The sequence below is a fragment of the Pogona vitticeps genome, chromosome 1 (genome assembly GCF_051106095.1).
Source record: "Pogona vitticeps strain Pit_001003342236 chromosome 1, PviZW2.1, whole genome shotgun sequence".
Lineage (NCBI taxonomy): Eukaryota > Metazoa > Chordata > Lepidosauria > Squamata > Agamidae > Pogona > Pogona vitticeps.
This window is the reverse complement of record NC_135783.1, coordinates 205,979,966-206,001,523: the sequence shown is the minus strand read 5'-3', so window position 1 is coordinate 206,001,523 and position 21,558 is coordinate 205,979,966. Positions and strand designations below refer to the sequence as shown.

Below are 21,558 nucleotides of genomic sequence, written 5' to 3'. Positions count from 1 at the left end.
GTTGGTTTCATTCAGTCAACTAGTTGGCTTCACCCAGCCAATCAGCTAGTGGGTTTCATTCAGTCAACTAGTTGGCTTCACCCAGCCAATCAGCTAGTTGGTTTCATTCAGTCAACTAGTTGGCTTCACCCAGCCAATCAGCTAGTTGGTTTCATTCAGTCAACTATTTGGCTTCACTCAGCCAATCAGCTAGTTGGTTTCATTCAGTCAACTATTTGGCTTCACCCAGCCAATCAGCTAGTGGGTTTCATTCAGTCAACTAGTTGGCTTCACTCAGCCAATCAGCTACCATGTAGGTCCAAACAGTCTAGCTCTTGGCTTAATACATGTTCTCATTAGAGACAGCTAATGAAGGTACACTGACAAGCCCACTCATCTGCATAACCCTGGGTACCACAGCCATTCAAGAGAACCACCAGTGCCATGATAGCTTGTTGTGACACAGATTAACACACTAACACACTAGCAGGATGGAAGACACAGTGCTGACCACTGAGAGGCCTAGATGCTTAGAAGATACAAACACAAAATTGATTCCTTGACCAAATTAAGGGTGTGATCACTTGGAGAAATCAATCACATCTTGGACTGCTTGTGGAGCAGTCTTGTATGATCTCTTGCATGTATGGAGAATTATGCTCCTCTATGTATGCTCAAGCTGGACTTTTTTTTTTGGTCCAGATGTAGGGCTGCAAGTTTTTGGGGCCTGGATTCCTTGACAAACAGAACTTTACTTTACTTTATTAGATTTTTACCCCGCCCCCCTAGACAAAGTCTACTCGGGGTGGCTTACACACATGATAAAACATCATAATATAACAAATATCATAAAAAAATCATTTAAAACATAATTTTAACACTTATTTTAGATCATTGTCAAGATGAAATAATTTAAAAGACAAAGAATAAAGAATAAAGATAAGTTATTGACTGGAGGGAAGGCCTGCCTAAAGAGCCAAGTTTTTAAATGGTTTTTAAAAATGCCCAGTGAGGGAGCCAGGCGGATTTCTGTTGGGAGACTGTTCCATAGTTGAGGGGCCACTGCCGAGAAGGCCCAGTTTCTTGTTCTTTCTTTCCGGGCCTCTCTTGGCGTTAGGCCCCTCAGCTGTCCCTGCTGGCTATGCCAGGTGATTTGGGTAGATCTAGGTGGGAGAAGATGATCTGCCAGGTATCAAGGTCCCAAACAGTTTAGGGCTTTGTACGTCATCATTAGCACTTTGAAGTCAATGTGGAAACGAATGGGCAACCAATGCAAAGCAGCCAGAGTGGGAGAGATATGCTGATATTTCCTCACCCCACTAAGAAGACTGGCTGCCACATTCTGCACCATTTAGAGTTTCCGCATCAATCTCAAAGGCAGCCCCACGTAGAGTGCATTACAATGGTCTAATCTCAAGATTATGAGTGCAGGGACAAGAGTAGTGAGGCCCCCCCCCATCAAGATAGGGTCGCAGCTGGGCAGTCCGCCATAGATGGAAATAGGTGGAGCGGACCATGGACATCACCTGGGTTTCCATGGTAAGCACTGGGTCCAGGTGTATCCCCAAGCTGCGAACCTTGCTCTTTGTGGTGAGAGTCGTCCCCCCAAAAGAAAGGGAGTCACCCAAACCACTAATGGAGGGACCACCCACCCTCAGGACCTCCATCTTGTCCGGGTTCAGCCTCAACCCATTCAGCAGCATCCATTGTAGTACAGCCTCCAGGCAGCGCTAAAGGGACAGAACAGCATCCACTGAGGTAGATGAAAAGGAGATGTAGAGTTGTGTGTCATCAGCGTACTGGTGGCACGATGCCCCACATCCCCTGATGACCCCACCCAGCAGCCTCATAGAGATATTAAACAGCATTGGGGAGATGATCAACCCCTGCAGCACCCCACAATTGATACTCCACGGGGCCGAAACACTCTCCCCAAGCTGTACTCTCTGGGGACGGTCCTCCAAGAAGGATCAGAGCCAGGCCTACGCCAGGCCACCGATACCCATCTCAGAGAGCCTCCCCAGGAGGATACCATGGTCGATGGTATCAAAGGCAGCTGAGATATTAAGGAGGACCAACAAGGACATATTGCCCCTGTTGGCCTCCCTCAGCAGATCATCCAACAGTGCGACCAGTGCCATTTTGGTGCCATAACATGGCCTGAAGCCCAACTGAAATGGGTCCAGGGCGCTGGTTTTGTCCAAAAGCACCTGAAGCTGGTCTGCCACCACCCTCTCCAACACTTTGCTAAGGAAAGAAACATTGGTGACGGGCTTATAATTTCCAGTATCATCTGCCGCCAAATCTGGTTTCTTCCTAATGGGCCTAATGAGTGTCTCCTTGAAGGCAAGAGGAACCTTGTCGTCTTGGAGAGACCCATTAAGTGTTGCTTTAAGGCAGGCTGCTCCCTCCAAAGCAATCCTTTCTGGTGCAATTGAACACACGCCTTTCCTGTACCCTAAAATGGAGTCTGTGCAACTTCTACCCACCATGGTACTTTAAGCATGGGTGGGCAATCTTCTGGTTGCAGCAGGTCAAACTGGACAAGCCCCACCCTTGGGAGGCGATGCAGCAAAGGTCAAGTCATCACTGAGATTCTTGCTGCTGCTGCAATTGCCACCCAAACTTGGCAGTTACTGTGGTGGCTCTCTATGGTCTAGCTTGGTGACAGTCTTTCTTCATCACAGAAGTCTGTGGTTTTCTGGAAGAGATGGGAAGGGAAGGAAGAAATCTGCCATTTTTTGCAGTGGTATCAAATTTCAAGAACATGCTTCTAGGAACAGTAGCAGTCCGGTGGATGGTACTGCCAACTCTCCCCCCTTCAAAAAAAATTGTAAAAGTTTTTAAGATAACTAAAACTAAGCTAGGACTTCTATTGTTCATTGCTGGTGCAACTTGCTGCAAAGGAGAACATTTCAGCAATTGCAAAATTCAGTATTTGTGCTGCATGATAATTTGCTGCTGGTAAAATTCTTTTTTCTATATCACTCCAAGATATAGGATCCTTATTCCCCTCATAGTCTTTCACTCAGTCATCTTGGGTTGGATCTAGACTTAGTCACAGCGAGAACAGACTGTTTGAAATCCTGGAAACCTCATTTAGTCATGATTAGGAATGTGAATCTTCTTCACATGACCAGGGATGTGGAGAATAATAGAATGAGACCAATCACTTTGGTCTCCATGCAGCAAACACAAAGTATTCTGATTGTTGAGAGAGACACGAGCAACCCAGCCAAAGCTTAAAAATAACAAATGTCTTTGAAACAAAGCATCGGTAGTCCTGATTTGCTTTCCTTTATTGCTCTTTGCTTTCTGCTTGTTTATTGCTTTCAAATTTGCAGAACAATTTAATAGGAAAATAAAATTGTGGGGCTAGCTGATTGATCAAACAGATGCAAATAACTCATCTGGTACTTCTTGTTTTTAAAACAAGATAAAAGCTATCCTGGTTTGGCACAATTTGCATTATTTATGCGGAATCCATTCTTCCAAATTCTGTTCAGACCCATGGAAAATATCTCACAATCTTACAAGTCAGAAGGGATGTGGTTCTTGGTCTGTACATACGGGACTGAAACAAGCAAGAAGTGACATCCCTAGTGACTAAACTAAGATTCAGAGATTTCAGCAAGTTCTGCTCTTAGCACAACTGAGTCTGGATTCAACTCAATGTCAAAGGAATGTTTTCCTAGGCACTCTACAATGATGCTCAGCATTAACAGGCTCCCTCTGTGTTTTATTCTTCAAGCGCTATAACAGCAATAACACCGGGAAATAAGCCTTGATTCATTCTACTGCTGTACAGTTTCAAGTGTTTCCATTTTCCACAGCAATGTAATTGTTGTTTCTGTTGTAGCTACAAGCTCAAACCGGGCTTGACCAGAGTCCTTCTTTCTCTGTGTCTCTTCTTTTCTAATTAGTTACTTTCCATTGTTCATCCCCAGCGCCAGGGAATTTATGTCTGCATACATGTAAATGAATCAACATCTGCAAATGAGCAGTAACCAAATTTATTGGGTAGAAGAGGCAGTAGCCCTTGGGGGCAGCTTGCTTAGTGTTTGAGCAACAACTTCAAAACAACTCTGTGTTGGTTTTAAATCATTGTATAGACATGGATTGACAGAAACCACTTGCCAGCGAAAGTGATAAAAGGGACTTATTTTTCTCTATGACACTGTTCCCTCAAATGGAAACTGAGATGGCACATTTCTGCTCTTGGCATTTTGCACTTATTCATGTTCTCTTCCTTGAGCGAAATATCCATCAACAACAAATCTGTCACAAAGAGCCACTTTGCGGCTTCCTAATCCTCTCCTGCCCCATAACAACCTGGGCCTTCCTCCCATTGTATGAGGGCAGGATATTGTCCTAATTGGACAAAGCTGCATTAGTGTTAATGCTAAAAGATTGTTCATCTTTTTTCATACCTAATAAGATTCTTATCTGCCTCATTGTTCTAATCGCAAAGGGTCGCTATAAGTAAAAATTACTTATTAAGGCAAGTTTCATGCTTAAAGAAACTGAAACAGCTGCCTGCGGGAAATGATTTGGATGTCATGGAAGAGTAGCAAATTGTTAATTACTTAAGTTCTTATTATTGGACTAAATCTAATTTTTAGTCCCATCTAGACTAGACCCACTTAATCAATGGGACATATGCAAGTGTTGCCTCAGCAAGTTCCGTTCGTTTAGTGGTATTACTTCAAGTGGGACTAACAACTGGATTTAGCCAATTGTATATTTACTTCCTGGCAAGAGTTGCCATAAGTCAAAATGGCACATGGTTAAATGTTTGCTTCCAAGGAGATCAGGAACATATAAAAACATACGAAAATGGCCTATGCTTAGTAAACATGTTAAATGGGGAAACAGATTTAGTCCATGCAAACTATTTTTATAATTAATTATTTTTTTAAAAAACCCATACAGACTTTTGTTGGTGAGTGTAATAAACCCTCTTATTTTCACCTCTGAGAAAGCTAAGATGTACAGTTGCTTCCAACTTATGGAAAGCCCATGAATGAGTGACATCCTACATTATCATTAGCCTTTATTGGGTAGAAGAGGCAGTAGCCTTGCTCAACTCTTGCAAATTCAAGGCATCCTTGATTGGGTCAATCCATCAAATATTTTGTATTCGCGAAGGCTTTCACAGCCAGGATCTGATGGTTGTTGTGGGTTTTTCGGGCTCTTTGGCCATGTTCTGAAGGTTGTTCTTCCTAACGTTTCACCAGTCTCTGTGGCCGGCATCTTCAGAGGACAGGAGTCAGAACTGACAGGAGTCAGTTTAACCACACCAGAGCACAAGTACTGACTCCTGTCCTCTGAAGATGCCGGCCACAGAGACTGGTGAAACGTTTGGAAGAACAACCTTCAGAACACAGTCAAAGAGCCCGAAAAACCCACAGCAACCAAATATTTTGTCTTCCTCTTTTCCAGCTGCTTTCAGCTTTTCCTAGCATTATTATATTTTCCATTGTCTCTTATCTTCTTATGATGTGCTCAAAGTATGACAGCCTTGGTTTCATCATCTTTACTTCTAGAGGGAGTTCAGACTTGATTTAATCTAGGACCTACTTGTTTGTCTTGCTGGTTGTCCATGCTACCTGAAAAGCTCTCCTCCAGTGCTGTGTTTCAAACATATAAATCTTTTTTTCTGGTGGTGTTCTTCGCTGATACTCAAATCTAGTGGAGAAGAATTCAATTCTGTATAGTAAACAGATAAATATTACATTTCACCATCTGTGTGAACTACCAGTGTGGCTCAGGCAAAGGATGCAACCTGGGACTAGACTGTGTGTGTTTATATGAATGTGTCATGCCACTTTCAGTTCCATACAGCAACAGATTCAAGCATCAGAGGTTAGTAGTAGGCGCCTATACATATAGATTAAGGTAAAAGGTAAAGGTAAAGGTTCCCCTTGACAAATTTTTTTTTGTCCAGTCGTGTTCGACTCAAGGGGGCGGTGCTCATCCCCGTTTCCAAGCCATAGAGCCAGCGTTTTGTCCGAAGACAATCTTCCGTGGTCACATGGCCAGTGCAACTTAGACACGGAACGCTGTTACCTTCCCACCGAGGTGGTCCCTATTTATCTACTTGCATTTGCATGCTTTCGAACTGCTAGGTTGGCAGGAGCTGGGACAAGCGACGGGAGCTCACTCCGATGCGTGGATTCGATCTTACGACTGCTTGGTCTTCTGACCCTGCAGCACAGGCTTCTGTGGTTCAGCCCACAGCGCCACCACGTCCCTGACATATAGATTAGGAAACTGAATTATTTGCAAATGGTCTGAAAGGTACGTAGCATCACTAGCAAACAAATCTCACGAAGTCGTATTCTTTGTTAAAAAGTATCAAACCTACAACCTAGTCAGATCCATATCACCTTGAAAAAGTAACTCTTACAATAGTCAATGGCATTCTTCTCCAATTCGAAGGATTACAACTAGAGATGGGCACGTGGTATTCCTTTCCCTGCAGTGCCATGGTGGCCAAATTGCACCCCTCCAAAACTGGCCAGGCCACTTGCCAGGCTGCGTGCGGTACTTGGCTCCAGCGTTGTCATTTTCACGCCAATCACGGAAGCAGCCTGGCCAGCCCTTCCCTGCCTCCCTGCGCAGCAGAACATCAGCTAAGCAGGGGAGACTCCCCATCCCACATCTGTGCCATGGTGGTTGGCTGTGCAGGGAGGTGGGGAAGGGCCGGCTGGGCTACTTCCTCAATTGGCGTGACAATGACGATGGTGGAACCATGCACCACGGGGAGCCTGGTAAGTGGCCCAAGCAGTTTTGGGGAAGGGGGGTGGGATTGGGCCAGGGAAATGAATATGAAGTGTCCATCTCTAATTGCAGCTTTTGAGTGCAGCTTAACTGGCCAAAATAGCTGAGGGCCAGTTAAACTAGCAGAAGCTATATTGAATCCAAACCTGTCCAAGATTAGGGATGCTGGACATCACTCAGAGTTTGTCCTTGTGAGATGTTGTGTCAACTTGGTCGCCATGTCCTTAGACTGAAGGAGGTATGGAACTGGACTACACCAGCTTCTTCAACACTTTGCCCCACTTTTTCTCCACCTCCTTCCTTTTTCTTCTCCTGGCAGGCCTTTGTCAGTCAGGAGAGCAACGTTGCTGGCAGATTACTCTGGGCATGTCCAGATGGGGAGAATTGGAGTGGTCTGGTCCATGCTTAAAATGTTCTCATCTTTAGTGCGATCTATTGTATCTCTCATTTCAGCCATCCTTCCATTCACATGGACTGACATTTTTTCCTTCCATGAGAAGGGTCCAGAAATGTCTTTAGATCACTCCAATTTGTCTGCCCTTTGATTCATGACACACCCCTTCCTGCCACCTTCCCCAACTTTCCTTGCAGCTGTCATTCAGCAGGCCTCAGTGAGTTTCCTTGTTGGTTCTCAAATAAAGTAAGTGACACAGCAAAACAGCTCTGATCATCAGCTTCTTATAGCAAAACTCAAGCTTAAACTGAAGAAAGTAGGAAAAACCACTGATAAAGGACAAAAATGGTAGGGGCCTAGCAGAAGCAGAAGACATCAAGAAAAGGTGGCAAGAATACACAAAGGAATTATACCAGAAAGATCTGGATGTCCCAGACAACCCAGATAGTGTGGTTGCTGACCTTGAGCCAGACATCCTGGAGAGTGAAGTCAAGTGGGCCTTAGAAAGCTTGGCTAACAACAAGGCCGGTGGAGATGATGACATTCCAGTGGAACTATTTAAAATCTTAAAAGATGACTCTGTTAAGGTGCTACACTCAATATGCCAGCAAGTTTGGAAAACTCAGCAGTGGCCAGAGGACTGGAAAAGATCAGTCTACATCCCAGTCCCAAAGAAAGGCACTGCCAAAGAATGCTCCAACTACCATACAATTGCACTCATTTCACACGCTAGCAAGGTTATGCTCAAAATCCTACAAGGTAGGCTTCAGCAGTATGTGGACTGAGAAATCCCAGATGTACAAGCTGGATTTCGAAGGGGCAGAGGATCTAGAGACCAAATTGCTAACATGCGCTGGATTATGGAGAAAGCCAGAGAGGTCCAGAAAAACATCTACTTCTGCTTCATTGACTACGCAAAAGCCTTTGATTGTGTGGACCACAGGAAACTATGACAAGTCCTTAAAAAAATGGGAGTGCCTGACCACCTTATCTATCTCCTGAGAAATCTATATGTGGGAGAGGAAGCAACAGATAGAACTGGATATGGAACAACTGATTGGTTCAAAATTGGAGAAGAAGTACAACAAAGCTGTATATTGTCTCCCTGCTTATTTAACTTATATGCAGAATACATCATGCGAAAGGCTGGACTGGATGAATCCCAAACCAGAATTAAGATTGCCGGAAGAAATATCAACAACCACAGATATGCTGTTAATACCACTCTGATGGCATAAAGTGAAGAGGAATTAAAAAACCTATTAATAAGGGTGAAAGAGGAGAGTGCAAAAAATGGTCTGAAGCTCAACATAAAAAAAACTAAGATCATGGCCACTGGTCCCATCACCTTCTGGGAAATTGGAGGCGAAGATATGGAGGCAGTGACAGATGTTACTTTCTTAGGCTTCATGATCACCGCAGATGGTGACAGCAGCCACGGAATTAAAAGACGCCTGCTTTTTGGGAGGAAAGCGATGATAAACCTTGACAGCATCTTAAAAAGCAGAGACATCACATTGCCGACAAAGGCCCGCATAGTCAAAGCTATGGTTTTTCCTTTAGTGACGTATGGAAGCGAGAGCTGGACAATAAAGAAAGCTGACCGCCGAAGAATTGATGCTTTTGAATTGTGGTGCTGGAGGAGGATCTTGAGAGTCCCCTGGACTGCAAGGAGAACAAACCTATCAATTCTAAAAGAAATCAACCCTGAGTGCTCACTGGAAGGACAGATCCTGAAGCTGAGGCTGCAATACTTTGGCGATCTCATGAGAAGAGAAGACTTCTTGGAAAAGACGTTGATGTTAGGAAAGTGTGAAGGCAAGAGGAGAAGGGGGCGACCGAGGATGAGATGGTTGGAAAGTGTCATTGAAGCTACTAACATGAATTTGAACCAACTCCGGTAGGCAATGGAAGACAGGAGGGCCTGGCATGCTGTGGTCCATGGGGTCACAAAAAGTCAGACACAACTTAATGACTAAACAACAACAAACAGCACCAAAAGTCATCTAAATAGTGAGCTATATGGATGTCTGGCAGACCTCTGATATGAGGCAACATAAAAGGGTTAGCCCAGCAGAAAGACACTTTGGCCAGTAGAAGAGGATTTCTCCTGGTGGAAGAGATTCTAACTCAATGCACCTGGTGTATATTTAAGTCAAGATGACATTTAATATGAGGTCAACTTTAAATATATATATTTTATTGGAGTCTTGTAAGGATGTATCTTATTCTCCCACCCCCTTTTTTAATGTCTCAGCAGGATGGCAAAGGTTAAAATATAAGCATCAGACACATAAGAAAATAGTAAGAATTCCATCAAAGCATCTGAAGAATGCGACAGAAGAGCTATTATATTTGTCTTAAGTTGACGCAAGGCATGTTCTGTAACTTAGCCAATATCATTATATTGTTCAGTTCATTTCCTGTCAACATGCCACGTTATTATCTTAATTCACCTTTGGGGCTTCCTGCTGAAAAGAACAGAAAAGACTCATGACTGTTTTGCTTCCAATTTCATTGGTATCCTACTGGCCCTGAAAATTTTCCAGCAAGCTGTTAGATCATTTCTTTTATTTTAAAAAAAAGGGCCTAAAAGAAAGTTCTGTACCTCTTACAATGCCAATTCTGCAGGCTTCCTTACATCAAAGTATGGTCACTGCTAAGGAGTGGAATATTCACAAATGGGAGGAAACACTATTTCATTTACAGCTAAATACCATCATTGCTTCAATTTAGTGGTAGAATCCCACCACTGATTAGTAATTCCTCCCCCTCTCTCTTTTTAAAATCACCTTGAAAGCTGAAAAATATACTCAGTCCTAAAGGAAAACAATTCATACTACCTGGCTGTGATCACAGAGGATTACCATCTGTAAAATTGAATGATATGTTGGGTTATTGCATTACCCAGAGCTGTGAATGCTTCTGTCTAAAGCCTATCATCGCAGGCTATTTGCATTTTGACATCAAGCATGTTTGTACTTGAGGTTCATGTCAAATTAGCCTTTAAAAAGACATTACAACAAGGGAAAGCTTAGATGAGGGCTAAAGTTAACATCAGTGTGAAGCACAGCATCTTAAATAGAACTGCATGGAACAAGCCCTCTGTAAGTAAAAATATAAGTTCCAAACATTCATTTCATCGTATTCTAGACTGACAGCAACTCCAGCTGAGGTTTTTAATCATATCCTTGTCCTACCTCATTCATTAAATTTTACAAGGGCTTTACATGTCTTTATTCTCCTTTATTCATTGTCCTTCATTCTTTTGTCTTTTTTCTTACTACAAAAATCCATTAGGTAGAAAAAAATTGAATATCTGCATAGGCTTTTTTTTTCATAAAGATGTAGCAGTATTATTTCCTTATCTGTCTTATAATTACAAATCCTGAGAGACTCGGGCTTTGTAAGGAAGAAGTGTTGACTAATCAAATCCCCACTGATTCAGTAGACCTGTTCTAATTGTACTGGATTTCAGCTTGTGTCACAAACAATGTAGTGACTTGTCATGAGGTAACTTTTTTATATATAATTTCTAATATATGAGTGGGGAAAAAATTACTCGGTCAGTGCAATGTGCACCATTTTCTAGTCATACTTAGAGTTTACATTTTAAATACGTTTTTGAGGCATTTGTTGCATTTTATGGTACTCTATCCCAAGTTCTATTTTAATATAACAGAAAGTTAGAAACAATACAAGTAATGTGATGGGTTAATTTTTCAACAGCATGACAATACAATAAACAAATTACTTTAGTGATTCGATTGATCCATTGATTAATGAACCTAGGAGTCTACTACCTTTCTTTCAAACATGGGACTTAAGATAGCTCACTGCAACATGAAACAAAATACCCACACAGGTGAAACAGAGAAGATCAACTATCCAAATACAACTAAACTAGAAAACCAAACATCTGAAAAGAAAAACAAGATCAACTATTAAAATTACAACTATTCTACTTTAAATGTTGTAAGCCACCCAGAGACTTTTGGGTAGTGTGGGCGGCATATAAATAAAATAAATAAATATATAAATAAAACTGAATTAAATAGAATTAAAAGCACATTTTAAAAAGAAATCATTAGAAACGTTCAGCAGCCATTTGGTAGCAGGACTTGTCATCTAGAGCTGGTCCATTACCAAGCTGTGCCTGGATTTTTTTAAAAAGTCTATTCCTGTGGGCGGAAGAATGATAGGGAAGCACCAATCTAGCTTCTCTTCAAATTGTGTTCCAGAACTTAGGAGCAAACATTGAGAAAACTTGTAACAACCCCCCCCCCAAAAAAAAACAATAGGTCTCTGATGGTGGTGAGGCAAAGAAAACCATCACCTCTGGAGATCCCAAAGTCTATGCAGGGCCCTACAGGAAAATGCAAGCCTCCAGGTAGCCCAGCATCAGATCCAAAGTTATGATGAGGTAGTAGAAGTGATCTCCCAGGTTTTCATATTGTGCGGACAGACAGAAGAGACCATCCCCTTCAGAAATTAGTTCTCCATACAGAGAGGAATGGAAAAAGTTATGGAGAGAGCCGAGTTCGTCTGCTCTCCATCCTCCTCTGTACTGCACAAAGCTCCAGCATGTCCAAGTAGGGCTTTTCTCAACTTCACACCTTGACTTTAATTCCAAAGAACCAAAGACCATCATCTTTACCTCAATTGTAAAATGATTTATGCTTGAATCTCAGCTGGGAATAAACATCATCCTGACCATGGTTGAAAGATCAGGAATGCGATCAAATGCCATCAAAAGTACAAGAGGCTGAAGGCCATATTTATTCACCTAAACCCATATTGGTCAAAGTAGAAGAGGCAAAAGAAATCAGGGGTAAATTGGAGTTGAACTGGATGAACACAGCAAGGATGTGACAGGAAGATCTCTCAATTGCAGGGTTGCAAGTATCACCAGTTAGTGGCATGGGCTCTGTCGTGTCAAGGTCAGCTTGAAGTATAACTGCAGCGACCTTGCTTCAAGAATTGGTCTCGAGTGGCCACAGGTAGTCCTTCAAAGTAGCTAGAGGGCCTCTACTGCGGTGGCACACTTGAATGGCGTCAGGTTGCACCTATTTGGTTTGTTCCATTAGAGACTTAAAGAGAGCTAGAAGCTTTAAGTTAGGGGTGGGCAAAGTACAGACTTCCAGGTGCTGTGGGACTCAACTTTCACCATTGCTTCTGCTGCTCAGGGATGATGGGGAATTGCTGTCCGATAACCTTTGGAGGGCCATAATTTGCCCACCCCTGCTTTAAGCAATTGGTGGAACGAGGTACCAAATGGGGATCCCAAAGGGAATCCAAATGGCTTGCTTGAAAAAGCAGAACCGCTCAAACCAGATTCAGGCACGGACAACTTGTCCTTCAAAGCATACCTTATGGGTGAGCTCAGATGTTGCTGGATCTCAGGATGGGTTGATGTCTCAGCACTGACAAAAAGTTCAACATTAAAAAGTTAAAATGGGAGTCAAAGAAAGTGGGATGCATTTATTCTGAAGGATTAACATTTTAATACAAAATATTGTTCTATGTACGGTACATATTTATGCTTAAGTGGGAATAATTGACTGTCCCATGATGTGATCTGGCAACTCCTATCATGGTTAGGGTTGGTGGAGTTCAGTCCATCAGCATCTGGAGGGTCACATGCTCCATGCCTTCCACCACCAGCGATCCTATACTCTCATCTTAGCTGTGGTTATCAGGATTTCCATCCATCCACATGGTTTCCTCATTCATCCCAATGGCAAGCTTGCGGGTATATGGCCATGAATGGCACTACTCACAACGTTTCCACGGATGCCTAAAATAAAAGCAGAGAGAGGACGTGTGCAGAATAACCAGAAGGTGGGAGGATGGAACAGTGTTTATAAAATGAAGGTCAGCCAGAGTAAAGGAAAAACATCATTTTATAGATGTATTTGCCATTACATGCTGTAGTGAAAGGCACTTTCCCAGCTCGGTCCATTTTAAAAGCTGTCATTGGTGGGAACTGTTTACAACTTTGCAGTTAAAATATGATTTAAGAGGAAGCTGTGCCCATAAGCACTCACAGAGATTTTCTTTCCTACCAAATTTGGTTTAAATTGGATCTTCTCTTTTTAATGCAACCATTTTGTAGGTATCAAATGTCATTTTCTGGCACCCTAGAGAAAAGGGAACAAATTATATTTTATGTTCACCATGCTCCTTGTGCTGATACTTTCCAGAACGGTGTGGTGCGTTCCCCCCTCCTCCCCAGCTTAAGCCTGAGATATTGTTTCCGCCACCTCTTCCCCCTGGTTCTTTTTTAAGAAGCTTGGTTAGTAATTACTGCAGTTATGGTTAGTGTCTCTTATTACCATATGTTCAGTTCTCACTGATGAGAAAGTTACTTTGAACAGTGATCTATTACAGAAGCCCTTCTGTCTGATCTAAAAGGTAATTTATATATATTACCAGTAATTTTCTTGTGGAGCCAAGCGGTGATTCACATGACTGGCTTCTGTACAAATTCCAGCATTGCACAAGGGTGATGTGTCTCTGTGTCCAGGCAAATTCTCATAATAGAAGCAACGGACTGATAATAAAACACTTAGTCATCACATGCTAGTGTTGCTGTGGTTTCTCCCACTATCAAGAAACGGCACCCGACTTGTTCTCTAGGCCGGGCTAGATCACGGGTTGATCCTTCCTTCCTGCCAAGGAACTGGAATTCTTGGAGAAGGAAAGATTTCCAGCAAGAGTTCTTTGCATCCTTCAACCCCCCCCTCTGTGACAAACCCAGACCTACTGGGATCTGCCACACGTTAACTAAGCTGCCACCAACCATTCCCTATAAGAAGTCACACAGACCAGGGATGGATTTTTAACAAATAAAGGAATAAGGTTTATTTAAACAACACACAGGGAAAATAAAATGCTCAAGTGAATAAGATACAGTAACATGGCTTAGTTTCAATCACACATACACACAGTTTGGTTCACACAGAACACTTAACTTGAAGCACAGACCCTGAACCTATCAGTTCTGGCTAACCATACAGACACCTGAACCTATCAGGTTGGTACTGACTGACACACAGTAGTACCCTGTCTGACACACAGACTCCCACTCAAGCTTCTTCTCTCAGCTGCTGCTTCTTCTCCCTCCTAAACTTCACCACACAGGCTTCACATATATATACAGTACAGCCCCTCCTCCTGATGTCCCGCCTTCCACTCCCCATAGGCTGGAACTTTCCCTCCAAACCCATGACAGACAGGTAACATCAGTGCTGTATGTGACACCTCCCCTCTTTCTAAGTTGTTTTGTAGGGGGAAAGCTAAGGTGCTTTTCTCCAAAAAACAACCTGGTTAAAACACACAAAAACAGTTATACATACAATATCATACTTACTTATACTTACACTCTAAGTTAAACATTTACCATTTTCAATACATCAAGTTACCTTTATTCATACAAATCAATCATGTTTAATAAACAGGTACATTTAACTTTTTGTCATCAAAATATATACATAGTCCATGTTTCTTTCGCCGTCTTCATTCTTCAGGTCTTCTTGACAAGGCGTCAGCAACACAGTTCACTGACCCTCTGACCACCTTCACTTCAAAGTCATAGTCCTGCAAGTTTAAAGCCCACCTCATAAGTTTACTATTGTGGGTTTTCATTGTCTTTAACCATTGCAATGGTGAATGGTCAGTGCACAGAACAAAATGTCTTCCCCAGATGTAAGGCTTGGCCTTCTGGATCGCGTAGACTATGGCCAGGCACTCCTTCTCCACGGTTGCCAAATGTCTCTCACCTTTCTGGAGTTTCCTACTCAGGTAGGACACGGGATGCTGGTCACCATTCTCATCCTCCTGGCAACGAACTGCTCCTACCCCGCTGTTAGACGCATCGGTGTAGATGATGAACTCCCGGTCGAAGTCTGGAGCACGCAGCACTGGATAATTGATGAGCGCCTGCTTCAACCTCTGGAACGCCTCCTCACAGTCGCTGGTCCACGGGATGCGGTCATCAGCCTTCTTCCTCGTCAGATCGGTCAGCGGAGCCGCAATCTCGCTAAACCTCGGGATGAACTTTCTGTAGTAGCCCACCAACCCAAGAAATGATTTGACTTTTTTCTTGGTGTTGGGTCTAGGCCAATCACGAACAGCTTCTATTTTGGCCTCTAGGGGTTTTATCACTCCTCCCCCTACTATGTGACCCAAGTATTTTATTTCTGGGTTACCCAGCTGCAGTTTGTTCTCTTTGCAGAGCCTAGGCCAAAGCACTTCCTCCCCTGGGTTAAAGTGCCTCTCCCTGCCTTCCTGGTCATCCCAAGCTTTCTTTCTGACCTTTTGAGCTTGCAGGGTCTCTGCTGCTAGCTCTAGGTTTCTCTTTAAGTCATTCCTTAAAGAGTCTATGTATGTCACAACGTCTTGTGGGTCATCCTGGGTGATCTGCTCCCAATTTTGTTTGATCAAATCAAGGGGCCCTTTCACCCTTCTCCCAAATAAAAGTTCAAACGGACTGAACCCGGTACTGGCTTGTGGCACTGATCGATAAGCAAACAAAAGGGATTGCAGCTTCTGGTCCCAATTGTTTGGATTCTCTGCCAAGTAAGCCCTAATCATGCGCATTAGAGTTCCATTGAACTTCTCAGTTAACCCATTACTTTCAGGGTGATAGGCAGTGGTTTCCTTGTGCTTAATTCCACAGATTTGCCATAACCGTTTCATGAGCTTCAATGTGAACGATGCTCCCAAATCTGTGACTATTTCTGAGGCAAATCCCATCCTGGACATATACCCCACCAAGGCATCTGCCACTGTGTTAGTTTCAATGTTAGTCAAGGGAATGGCTTCAGGGTACCTCGTGGCATGGTCCACAATGGTGAGAATGAACCTGTTCCCCCTCTTTGTGGCCTTGGGCAAAGGTCCCACCATATCCACCCCTATGCATTTGAACGGAGTGTCAATCACAGGCAAAGGGCACAACTTTGCTTTGGTCCTGTCACGGCTATTCCCCTGCCTTTGACACACATCACATTGCTTACAGAACTCCCTGATCTGCTTCCCTATGTGAGGCCAGTAAAAATTCTGTGTGATTCTCTGCTGTGTTTTGTTCACCCCTAAGTGCGCAGCAAACATGTCAGAGTGCCCCCTTTGTAAGATCATGGGGCGATACTTTTCAGGTGCCACTAGCTGACTTCTGATCCCATCTCCCCCTTTTGAGATATTCCTCAGGGTCTCTCTATACAAAATCCCCTTTTTCTCTAGAAATCTCACTGGGGTTTCAGGTGTTAGCTGGGCGTCAGTCACCTGTTCAAAACACTTTTGGAGAGTGGCGTCTGCCTTTTGCTCTTGGCCAAATCGGCTGTCTGTGGTTAATGTTTCCACCACAGCTTCTGAACTCCCCTCTGCTTCCGTCTCTGGCTCATCATTACCCCCCTGAACTGTCCCCGTGGTGGCTTGTGAACGTGTAATCACTAGCACCCGTTTCACATGTTCAGCCAGGTCATTTCCCACGAGCACGGCTGCTGGCAGAGTCGATGAAATCGCTAGCCGCCAAACTCCCCTCCAGCCTTGAAAGTTCACAGGTACCTCCGCTACTGGCAGTGAGATCACCTGCCCCTCAATCCCTGCCACCTTCATGCTCTCATTTGGGATTACATACTCCCTAGGAATAATATCTGGATGGCACAGGGTCACCTGGGAACAAGTGTCCCTCAGCCCCCGATACTGATGGTCAAGTATTCCTACGTCCACCCCTGCGGTTTCAAACAACTGAGAATCTGTTCTCACGAGCAAGCAGCGCTTGACCTCCACAAGAGGACCATTTTCCTCAGCCTGATCAGCAGATGTCACTGTTCCAGATTGAGTAGCCATGGCAACAGGCTCCCTCTGTGGCAAGGAGCTTTGCTCTTTCTGGACACAGAACACAGCCTTTGGCTTGGTTCCACTCAAATCCTGAGGCACAATTCCTTTTAGCTGCTTTAATTTCTCACACTCTGAGATTAGATGGCCCTTTCCCTGACAGAAATAACATTTTCTGCTATATTTTGAGTCTTTCTCATCTTGTTTTGGTTTTCCCTCCAAAATCTGAGGTCTTGGTTTCATGTCTGAGGGCTTCCCTTCACCATGGGCCCCTCCCCCTTGCTGGTTTTTCCCTGGTCCCTGAGAGTACTTGCTGTAGGTTTCCTTTCCCTCACCTGGAACTTCAGTTCCCCATGCAGGACTGAATAGAACTGTTCCAGCGCTATCAAGTCTTTGAGCTGCTGAAAGGTCTCTGTCCCCTCCTGAGATAGCCATTTCTCTAGCAGCCTGACCAATTGGGCCCCCACTTGGGTAAAAGTCTGCTCTGGTTTCTTGGTGATTGACCTGAATCTTTGCCTCAGCTGTTCCGCATTTATCCCATGTCTGGCAAACACCAGTTTTTTAAACTCTGCAAAATCTTTCATCAGTTCCTCTGGCATCTCTGAATAGACTTCGGCCAGGCTGCCACTGATTAAAGATCGCATAATGGTCATCTTCTCAGTTTCCCTCACTGAGAAGTCCACAAACGCTCTTTCCACTAAGGAAAAGAACACCTCAGGACAATCTCCCTTGTGGTACACAGGGAATTTCTTCAGGTCAGCTTTAGACAATTGGCCTCCCTCGGAATCCCTATTGTTATTATTGTTCTGGTTCATCATTTCCAATTTTCTTAACTCAAACGCCATTCTTTCTTTTTCCAGAGCAATTTTCTCTCTCTCCCTCTCCATTTCCATTCTCTCTCTCTCTAATTCGAAATGTCTCTGTTTCTCTCTTTCCCTTTCCTCCACTTCAAATTGCCTCATCCTCAGTTCATGCTGTTGGGCTATGAGCATTTTCCTGAGTTCTGGGTTCTGTTCTCCCGTGCTGTCACCCTGCACTGAGCCAAATTCATCCTCAGAACCTTGGTCCACCTGGGGGTCTTTCACTTCACCCATTTCTGCCATTTGGCTTCGAGTCAAGGGCATAATCCCCCCCCCAGAACAGGCTGCCTTCCAAAGTCAAGCCTCAAAATAAAGCGACCACTTTTTTTTTCTTTTGCCTCAGAACCAGCTTTCTATAGATTGCTGCTGTTCTTCAGCACTAACTTGCAACAGTTGCGAGCCAGAGTCTACCCCCCTCTGCTAGGCCTCTCAGCAGGCAGGCTAGATCACTGCTACTACACAGTTTTGCCTCAGCTTTTTTCCCGCCAAAACAGGCTGCCTCAGAGTTCCCTAATCTAGTCCCCAATCTGAGGTTACACGTTCTTCTACTAGCGCACCTCCCCGTGAGGTACACCTAGAAGATTACCTACGTGCTCTCAGATTGTCCCTGACTAGACCCCCCTTGCTCTGGGCACTCTTGCCAAGGCTTTGCTGTACCACTGGACAACTGGACCAGTCGTATCCCACACGCTGGACACCAATCAATGTGACAAACCCAGACCTACTGGGATAGGCCACAGTTTCACTAAGCTGCCACCAACCATTCCCTATAAGAAGTCACACAGACCAGGGATGGATTTTTAACAAATAAAGGAATAAGGTTTATTTAAACACACAGGGAAAATAAAATGCTCAAGTGAATAAGATACAGTAACATGGCTTAGTTTCAATCACACATACACACAGTTTGGTTCACACAGAACACTTAACTTGAAGCACAGACCCTGAACCTATCAGTTCTGGCTAACCATACAGACACCTGAACCTATCAGGTTGGTACTGACTGACACACAGTAGTACCCTGTCTGACACACAGACTCCCACTCAAGCTTCTTCTCTCAGCTGCTGCTTCTTCTCCCTCCTAAACTTCACCACACAGGCTTCACATATATATACAGTACAGCCCCTCCTCCTGATGTCCCGCCTTCCACTCCCCATAGGCTGGAACTTTCCCTCCAAACCCATGACAGACAGGTAACATCAGTGCTGTATGTGACACTAATTATTTTATTATTTGGCATATTTGGGGTAGCAACAGAATAGTAGGGCTTTTCTGCCAACTCAAATAGTGCCGTCCCCTTGGATCTTCAAGATAAGATTGCACCCTTATTCTTTGAAATAGCTATCGTATAACATTTGCCTTAACAGTATTCTACCCTTTGAGCAATAATATCTAAGGGAGAGGAGGTTCTTAATAACTGGGATTAACCCATGGCCATGCATGGTAAAGTTATTGTTTAGAATCATGGACCCAGCTTTCCAAGGTCCTGCTCAGGAATAAACATTTCATTTAAAAAAAAAGGGGGGGAGGTATTTTTGAATTCCTGTGGCTTTATTAAAGAATACTGTTAAGAGGAGCCTTGCAGAACTGTGGCTAAACTGCAGTGTTGCAGTAAGGACTCTGCTCAGGACCTGAGTTCAATCCTGGCTTCAGGTAGCTGGCTCAAGGTTCATCGGCCTTCCATCCTTCCGAGGTCGGTAAACGGAGTATCTAGCTCACAGGGGTGGGGGTGGGGGGAAAGTTAAATAATTAAATTGTAAACTGCCCAGACAGAGCTTTAAGCACTATGGGGTGGTATATAAGGAGCATGTCTTGCTCTACCCCTTGGATAACTTGGTGGAGCCTACAATGGAGGAAATGGTAGAGAACCAAAGATCCAGACGCACTGTTGCTTTACGAGACAGCCTGAAGCAATTAATCTGCAGGACTTTTTTTTTCTTACAGAGCAGATCATGTAGTGCTCACCTGTTAAATGATCATGTCATACTCCCTGTTGATACATGGAGGTTTCAAATGCATCAAAACTTGTGAATTGCCTTCAACGGGGAAAGGAATAACAGGAGGTATTTGAAGAAAAGGCTGCACTCTCTGTATACTTGTTGGTGAGATATTTTGTCATTCCATTTATTCTTACTTGGGAGTAAGTCCCACTGAATTAAATGGAATTTAGGTACAGTATAAATATAGTTAGGATTGCGATGGCTACCTCATTAGAGACTCTTGAGGTCTTACTGCTTGGTGAGCATCCATAAAATTAGGTCATGCGTATAAACTGGATTTTTAATTTGAAATGATTGGTGTCTTTACTAAAAAAAAAAGGACTTCAAAAATGTGTATGTGGGAGAAGCAGAAATATTGCCATAATACCACCCACCTCATCCCCTACGGTCAGTTTGTGGTTTCAGGATTGAAAGAATCTTCGATTCAGAAAACAAAGAGCAAGAGGTAGTAATGGGAAGAATTTTGGCTGTTATCAATGCAGAAGGGCATGTTTATTCTTTTCTAACTACAGTCAACCATCAACTTATGAACGTCCCTAGATACGAACTTTTCAATTTACGAACAGCTCCATTGGCAAAAATAGGCATTGACTTGCGAACGGAGCTCGACCTACGAATGAGGTCGAGGCTCCGTTCGCAAGTCAATGCCATTTTTTGCGAACGGAGGCATTCGTAAATGGCTCCCTGCAAAAAGGCAGGCAGAAAGGGCTGTAGTTCTGTCTCTGTGAAACATATAATGTCATCTGATAACATTATAAAGCTGTGTGGATGTTTCTAGTATGATTAATAAAAATTCTATATTTCCTTTGACAGTATCTATTCCCCATCCACTGAGGTCACCTGTTGGCTATCAGTCTGGTTGTTTTCACTGGTTTGGGGCTATTCACAGCTATAGCTGTGGAGAAGAAGACCATTACAGAGAACGCGGCTCCTTAACATATACTGTAATAGAATGCTCAGTAAGATTTTATTTAATCTGGAATTTGATTACTTCTACCATACTGCAGGCCATCATATTGCATGCATGTACCAACTATGAAGAACATTGGTTACCCCAAGCTGAACCAGAAGGGGAATTTCATTCTTGCCGAAAGATGATTCTTCGGGCATCACCTTGAAAGTAACAGAAGCATTACTTCTAGAGTGTGCTCAGTCCTGGAAACATTACCTTCATTCCCAATAATTTTTGCTTCCATAGTGTAGTGCAATGTGTTTTTCCTTCAGGAAAAAGACCTGTTTTTACTTGTTCTATTATTCTTAAGCTGGCTGGAGAGCTCAGTGGTTGAGGCATCTGGCTGTGGAGCCAGAGGTTGGAAAGAAACCACTCCCACACCGTCATCTGGAGGAGTCCTTAGCAGAATATTGACAATGTCTTTGACTGGAAGCCCCCCTGACTTGAAATCAATGACTATAAAGTGCTTCACCTTTTGCCTAAAATCTAATCTGTCGAAAGCTCTCAAAGCCTGCCTGGTATTGCTTTGCTGCATTTCCTCTTAGATGCCAATTCTGAGAAATGACCTACATATCAAATGGTGATCAATGGAGCTGAATTTCTCCTCTTTATAACTCCTCTGGCTTCACAGTACATGCCTGACACATGATAAATGATTTATTTTTCCCCCCTTTCATGTGCTAAAAGAAAGAGAATTAAGCATTTTCCAGCACAATCCACACTGGGCAGATGTCACTGGGGCAGTATGTTGT

General features: G+C 43.5%; 1 long non-coding RNA gene across 2 annotated transcripts in view; it reads right to left on the bottom strand.

The window, feature by feature from the left end:
* Nucleotides 1–13,759, bottom strand: part of LOC140701754 (uncharacterized) — a 29,895-nt gene extending 16,136 nt beyond the window's left edge. Inside the window, exons 1-2 of one of the 2 annotated variants that reach the window (XR_013545784.1) lie at nucleotides 13,589–13,727; nucleotides 12,612–12,953 (exon numbers count right to left, since the gene is read on the bottom strand). This is a non-coding gene — a long non-coding RNA (uncharacterized LOC140701754). Of the gene's footprint in view, nucleotides 1–12,611; nucleotides 12,954–13,588 lie in introns of those variants that run through there. The other variant, XR_012080729.2, reaches the window with a different exon arrangement.
* Nucleotides 13,760–21,558: the final 7,799 nt, after the last annotated feature.